General features: G+C 40.5%; 1 non-coding gene across 1 annotated transcript; it reads left to right on the forward strand.

Moving 5' to 3' along the window:
- The first annotated feature begins 360 nt into the window (after positions 1–360).
- On the forward strand, positions 361–468 carry LOC148550565 (small nucleolar RNA R71). Its single transcript, XR_015892688.1, has one exon. It is a non-coding gene; the product is annotated as a small nucleolar RNA R71 (small nucleolar RNA).
- The last annotated feature ends 7,200 nt before the right edge of the window (positions 469–7,668 follow it).

Below are 7,668 nucleotides of genomic sequence, written 5' to 3' on the forward strand. Positions count from 1 at the left end.
GTTCTCAGGATCATAAGCTTCTTCTTCAGGAGAAGCCTCTTGAGTACTGTTGGATGCAGCTTGAATTCCATTCAGACTCTGAGAAATCATATTGACTTGCTGAGTCAATATTTTGTTCTTAGCCAATATGGCATTCAGAGTATCAACCTCAAGAACTCCCTTCTTCATAGGCGTCCCATTATTCACAGGATTCCTCTCAGAAGTATACATGAACTGGTTATTAGCAACCATGTCAATGAGTTCTTGAGCTTCTGCAGGCATTTTCTTTAGGTGAATGGATCCACCTGCAGAAGTATCCAATGACATCTTTGATAACTCAGATAAACCATCATAGAATATATCCAGGATGGTCCATTCTGAAAGCATGTCAGAAGGACACTTTTTGGTCAGTCCTTTGTATCTCTCCCAAGCTTCATAGAGGGATTCACCTTCTTTCTGTCTGAAGGTTTGAACATCCACTCTAAGCTTGCTCAGCTTTTGAGGAGGAAAGAACTTGGCTAAGAAAGCCTTGACCAGCTTATCCCAAGAGTTCAGGCTATCTTTAGATTGAGAGTCCAACCATATTCTAGCTCTGTCTCTTACAGCAAAAGGGAAAAGCATGAGCCTGTAGACTTTAGGATCTACTCCATTAGTCTTAACAGTATCACATATCTGCAAGAATTCAGTTAAGAACTGAAAAGGATCTTCAGATGGAAGTCCATGAAACTTGCAGTTCTGCTGCATCAGAGAAACTAATTGAGGTTTCAGCTCAAAGTTGTTTGCTCCAATGGCAGGAATGGAGATGCTTCTTCCATGTAAATTGGAATTAGGTGCAGTAAAGTCACCAAGCATCCTCCTTGCATTATTATTATTTTCGGCTGCCATCTCCTCTTCCTGTTCGAAAATTTCTGAAAGGTTATCTCTAGATTGTTGTAATTTAGCTTCTCTTAATTTTCTCTTCAGAGTCCTTTCAGGTTCTGGATCTGCTTCAACAAGAATATTCTTGTCCTTGCTCCTGCTCATATGACAAAGAAGAGGGCACAGAAAAATAATAATAATAGAGATCTTTTATACCACAGTATAGGGATCCCTTTGTGAGTGGGAGAAAAGAGGGAGACAAAGAATGTAATGTAATGGAAGAAACAGAACTGTGAGGAGGGTAGAGATGTGAGATGAGATGTTAGTAAATGAATAAATAAATAGAATAAGATGGGAGAGGGAGAATTTTCGAAAATAATTTTTGAAAAAGAGTTAGTGATTTTCGAAAATAGTTTTTGAAAAAGGTTAGTATTTTTTCGAAATTTTTTTTTAAAATCAAAAATAAAAATAATTAGTTAATCAAAAAGAAATTTTTGAAAAAGAGGGAAGATATTTTCGAAAATTAGAGAGAGAGAGTTAGTTAGGTGGTTTTGAAAAAGATAAGAAACAAACAAAAAAAAGTTAGTTAGTTAGTTGAAACAATTTTGAAAAGATAAGAAGTTAGGAAGTTAGAAAAGATATTTTGAAATCAAATTTTTGAAAAAGTTAAGATAAGAAGATATTTTTGAAAAGATATGATAGAAGTTAGTTTTTGAAAAAAATATGATTTTTAAAATCACAATTAATGACTTGATTCACAAAAAATCACAAGATATGATTCTAGAACTTAAAGTTTGAATCTTTCTTAACAAGCAAGTAACAAACTTGAAATTTTTGAATTAAAACATTAATTGTTATTGTTATTTTCGAAAATTTGATATAAAAATAAGAAAAAGATTTTTGAAAAATATTTTTGGAATTTTCGAAAATTACTAAGAAGTTTGAAAAAGATTTTATTTTTGAAAAAGATTTTGAAAAAGATAAGATTTTCAAATTGAAAATTTGATTTGACTCATAAGAAACAACTTGATTTTAAAATTTTTTGAAAAAGTTAATCCAAATTTTCGAATTTGAGGAGAGAAAAAGGGAAAGATATTTTTTGATTTTTTTGAATTTTTATGATGAGAGAGAAGAACACTAAAAAGATGCAATGCATGAAATTTTTAGATCAAAACATGTGATGCATGCAAGAATGCTATGAATGTCAAGATGAACACCAAGAACACTATGAAGATCATGATGAATATCAAGAACACATTTTTGAAAAATTTTTAATGCAAAGAAAACATGCAAGACACCAAACTTAGAATTCTTTAATGCTTAGACACTAAGAATTCAAGAATGCATATGAAAAACAAGAAAAGACACAAAACATGCAAATGCAAAGATCAAACAAGAAGACTTACCAAGAACAACTTGAAGATCATGAAGAACACTATGAATGCATGAGAATTTTCGAAAAATGCAAGATGCACATGCAATTGACACCAAACTTATAACATGACTCAAGACTCAAACAAGAACACAAAAATATTTTTGATTTTTATGATTCTATGATTTTTTTGTATTTTCTTTTAATTTTTTTCGAAAATTATTGTGAAAAATAAAAATAAGGATTCCAAAATTTTTAATATGAATTCCAGGAATCTTGCCATGTTAGTCTTAAAGCTCCAAAATCAAAGGGTCAGGCATGGCTTAATAGCCAGCCAAGCTTTAATAAAAATATGAGTGTAATTCAGACATGACAAGCCTAACATGCCCTATCCAGAAGAATTGGGTATGACTCCATTGAGGTGATTAGTTGAAGACCAATCCCAAAGCAGTTTGGGTATGGCTTTACATCCAGATAGGCTTCAACATGCTTCATGAAACACTAGAATTCATTCTTAAAAATTCTGAAGAAAAATAATATTTTTGAAAACATTTTTTTTTCGAAAACAAGTGAGAAATTTTTGAAAGGTTTTTGAAAAATTTTTGAAAGGAAAACAAAAAGAAAATTACCTAATCTAAGCAACAAGATGAACCGTCAGTTGTCCAAACTCGAACAATCCCCGGCAACGGCGCCAAAAACTTGGTATGCGAAATTGCTACTCGGGTTGTGAATTGTTGTTCGAAATTGATTCCCTGGCAATGGCACCAAAAACGGATGCACAGGACCATGGTCTAAACATATCTTCACAACGTCGCATAACTAACCAGCAAGTGCACTGGGTCGTCCAAGTAATACCTTACGTGAGTAAGGGTCGAATCCCACGAAGATTGTCGGTATGAAGCAAGCTATGGTCACCTTGTAAATCTCAGTCAGGCGGATATCAAATGGTTATAGAGTTTTCAAAAATAATATAATAAAATAGGGATAGAAATACTTATGTAATTCATTGGTGAGAATTTCAGATAAGCGAATGGAGATGCTTTCGTTCCTCTGAACCTCTGCTTTCCTGCTATCTTCATCCAATCAGTCTTACTCCTTTCCATGGCTGGCTTTATGTGATACATCACCACTGTCAATGGCTACTTTCGGTCATCTCTCGGGAAAATGATCCAATGCCCTGTCACGGCACGGCTAATCGTCTGGATGCATCACCCTTGTCAATGGCTTCATCTTATCCTCTCAGTGAAAATGGTCAACGCACCCTGTCACGGCATGGCTATTCATCTGTCGGTTCTCGATCATGCTGGAATAGGATTTACTATCCTTTTGCGTCTGTCACTAACGCCCAGCAATCGCGAGTTTGGAGCTCGTCACAGTCATTCAATCATTGAATCCTACTTGGAATACCACAGACAAGGTTTAGACCTTTCGGATTCTCTTGAATGCCGCCATCATTCTAGCTTACACCACGAAGATTCTGATTAAGAGATCTAAGAGATACTCATTCAGTCGAAGGTAGAACGGAAGTGGTTGTCAGGCACGCGTTCATAGGGAATGATGATGATTGTCACGTTCATCACATTCAGGTTGAAGTGAGAATGAATATCTTAGAAGCGAAATAAGATGAATTGAATAGAAAACAGTAGTACTTTGCATTAATCTTTGAGGAACAGCAGAGCTCCACACCTTAATCTATGGAGTGTAGAAACTCTACCGTTGAAAATACATAAGTGAAAGGTCCAGGCATGGCCGAGATGGCCAGCCCCCTAAAACGTGATCAAAGGATCATAAGGTAATCCAAAGATGCCTAATACAATAGTAAGAGGTCCTATTTATAATAAACTAGCTACTAGGGTTTACATGAGTAAGTATTTGATGTATAAATCCATTTCCGGGGCCCACTTGGTGTGTGTTTGGGCTGAGCTTAAGTGTTGCACGTGCAGAGGCCATTTGTGGAGTTGAACGCCAGTTTTTGTGCCAGTTTGGGCGTTCAACTCTGGTTTTGGATCCTTTTCTGGCGCTGGACGCCAGATTTGGGTAGAAAGCTGGCGTTAAACGCCAGTTTACGTCATCAATTCTTGGCCAAAGTATGGACTATTATATATTGCTGGAAAGCCCTGGATGTCTACTTTCCAACGCAATTAGAAGCGCGCCATTTCAAGTTCTGTAGCACCAGAAAATCCACTTTGAGTGCAGGGAGGTCAGAATCCAACAGCATCAGCAGTCCTTTTTCAACCTCTGAATCTGATTTCTGCTCAAGTCCCTCAATTTCAGCCAGAAAATACCTGAAATCACAGAAAAACACACAAACTCATAGTAAAGTCCAGAAATGTGAATTTAACACAAAATCTATTAAAAACATCCCTAAAAGTAACTAGATCCTACTAAAAACATACTAAAAACAATGTCAAAAAGCGTATAAATTATCCGCTCATCAGTATTCAAGCATAAATCTAAAAGAAATACGTAAAATATGTATAAATTAATGCTAATTTCAATTGAGCATATGTTTATAATAGGCTTCTTCGAACTTATACCTTACTAATCATAAATCAATTAATTGTTAAAGTAGTGAAATAGGTAATACTGCAATCCGGACCATTAAATTAAGAGACACAATGTAAATTGTTTAAATAAAAGGCCAAATTTTCTCGTCAACATCATATTGACCTGGCCAGAAATATTCTGTCAGGAATCTACTGGCTTCACGTGGCATAGGATCTGATAGGTTTCTCACCATGACGAATCCAAACAGTGTACCCGGGAGGAAAGGGCCTAAGCAATAGGTGATCGTATACATCTTCTCTTGTTTGCATAAGTTGGAAACCACACTTTGGACACGAACATTTAATCATTCTATCTGACGATGCATTAGTAAAAGCAAAGTCTAAAAAATTATTCACTCCTTGCTTATATTATGTACTATCTCATGACTCTAAAATCCAGCTTTATCCATATCTAGTATATAGTTAAAAAAATTTCACAGTAATTATCAAAACAGACCCGTTATTGAAGAAATAAAGATTTAAGTAAGTAATGACAAAACTTTATCCATGCACCTAATGGTTTTGTAGATATCATGTTTATTTTCAATATTTGACAATGTAATTGAGAAAATTATCTACATTATATTATTAGTATTTAAAATGAGAATCTTACAAGTTAATTAGTTAAAATTTATTTCCTATTTTGAAATGTTTGATTATAGACATATTGACATCATATAGCTATTCAAATTGATTCTCTAAGAAAATTGTTATTTATCTAAGTAATTGTTACGGCCTAGCCCAAACATCACATGGACCGACCCGACCCACGAATCACCCGATCCGAACGGTCGGGTGCGAGGCGTTCAAGTACCGACTCGGACACACGTCCTAGACAGCTATCTACTACAGCTGTATGGAAAAGCTTTGAGGAAGGTGGGTTCTGCCCTTGTGGGACCCGCCTCTGACACGGTATATATAGGGAGGGTCCTACCCCTCCCCCAAGGTACGTCACATACCATTCTCTCACTTTTCGCCTGCACACTTGACTGACTAGAGCGTCGGAGTGTCTTTGAAGGTGACACCCCCTCTCCACACGAAGAGCTTGGGAAGCCGGTTACCCCTCTTCCCATCCAGCAACCCGGAACCAGGCGATTCCCCCTCTCATCAACTGAAGTACCAACCCGAACCGTCCGGTACCCGACATACCGTACATTTGGCGCCGTCCGTGGGGAAGCTTGAATGGACGTTGTACTGGACCCAGGAGGAACAGGCCGCGAGGCCGAGCGCAGAGGGGAAGCCTCCGTGGCTTCCTCCTGGGAGCGCACGAGGTCCCTTCCATGACGAACCTCACGATCTCAAGAAAGACGCCCCTTTGGGGGAACAGGCGACAACAGCGCCAGGATAATGCAAAAACTGTGTCACAGGATGCAGAACCTGGAGTGTCAGCTGGCAGATTAGGAACATCATCGACGAACTCCCGAATCAAGCTACTCCCGGTCTCTTCCGAGAAGTCACTCCCGGCGGACACCGAGCCCACGATCTGAACCCAAAAGTGCCTGGGAGGAAGGACACCCAAGAAGATGTCGCGACCCCATCATATACACCAAACGAGAAAGGAGACGCGACCGGGAGGACGGACGACGGGAAGATGGCAAGGGAAGACCAAGGAGAGCACAAAGACCCGTGATAATGGGCGCAACCCAATTCCATCGTTCCATCCTCGAGGTCCGGCTGCCAAAGCACTTTGACAAGCCAACGGACATGAGGTACGACGGAACACAAGACCCACAGGAAAATCTTACGGCCTTCGTGGCCAGAATGAACCTGGAAGGAGTGGGTGACGAGGTAAGGTGTCGCGCCTTCCCGGTCACTCTCGCGGGACCTGCAATACGGTGGTTTAACAGCCTCCCGCAGGACTCGGTGGCCAGGTTTTCAGATATTAGCCACGCCTTCCTAGCCCATTTTACTACCAGAATCGCAAAAGCAAAGCACCCGATCAATCTGCTCGGGGTGACGCAGAGGTCCGGTGAGCCGACCAGAAAATATCTTGACCGGTTCAACGACGAATGCTTGGAGATCGACGGGCTAACCGATTCGGTAGCTAGTCTGTGTCTGACAAATGGACTCCTGAACGAGGACTTCAGGAAGTATCTTACCATGAAGCCGGTGTGGACGATGCAGGGGATCCAAAGCGTAGCCAGAGAATATATCAACGATGAAGAAGTCAGTCAAGTCGTGGCTGCCAACAAACGGCAGCCCTCCTACAACCAACCTCGGCAGCACGGTGGTGGAGAAAGGCAGAAAGAGCACGCCAGAGATGGCGGACTGGGCAAGACGCCCAGGCCATCCCCTCGAGTCGAGAAGTTCACCAACTACACCCCCCTCACCGTCCCCATCATAGAAGTTTATTAGCAGATAGCCGAGAAGGGAATTTTGTCGAAGCCCCGACCTCTGAAGGACCGAACCGGGGGGAACAAGAGCCTCTATTGTGATTATCATAAGGGCTATGGACATAAGACACGGGACTGTTTCGACCTCAAGGATGCATTAGAACAAGCGATCTGGGACGAAAAACTGGCCGAATTCTCCCATCTCATAAGGGAGCCGAGAAGACGAGATCGCGACCGCGAGGGAGAGGACAAGACCCGCGCAGTAAAATGACGTCACGACCAAGACGACAACGAACAAGGCCTCACCATAGTGAACGTGGTAACAGCAAGAGACGCACTTCCAAGGTCGAAGTCGGCACACAAGAAAGATGCCAAAGTCCTGGCGGATTCCTCATCTTCCGCGCAAAGCCCCAAGAGGTCGAGGTCGCCACCGATCTCATTCAGTCTGGAAGACCAGTGGTTTGACGAAATTGCAGAAAGCCCTCCCATGGTCATCACGGCCAGAGTGGGAACCGGCCTCATCAAGCGCATCCTCGTAGACACCGGGGCTGACTCAAATATCATGTTTCGCAATGTGTTC

The sequence above is a fragment of the Arachis ipaensis genome, chromosome B7 (assembly GCF_059453495.1).
Source record: "Arachis ipaensis isolate K30076 ecotype BB chromosome B7, ASM5945349v1, whole genome shotgun sequence".
In the NCBI taxonomy this organism is placed as follows: Eukaryota; Viridiplantae; Streptophyta; class Magnoliopsida; order Fabales; family Fabaceae; genus Arachis; species Arachis ipaensis.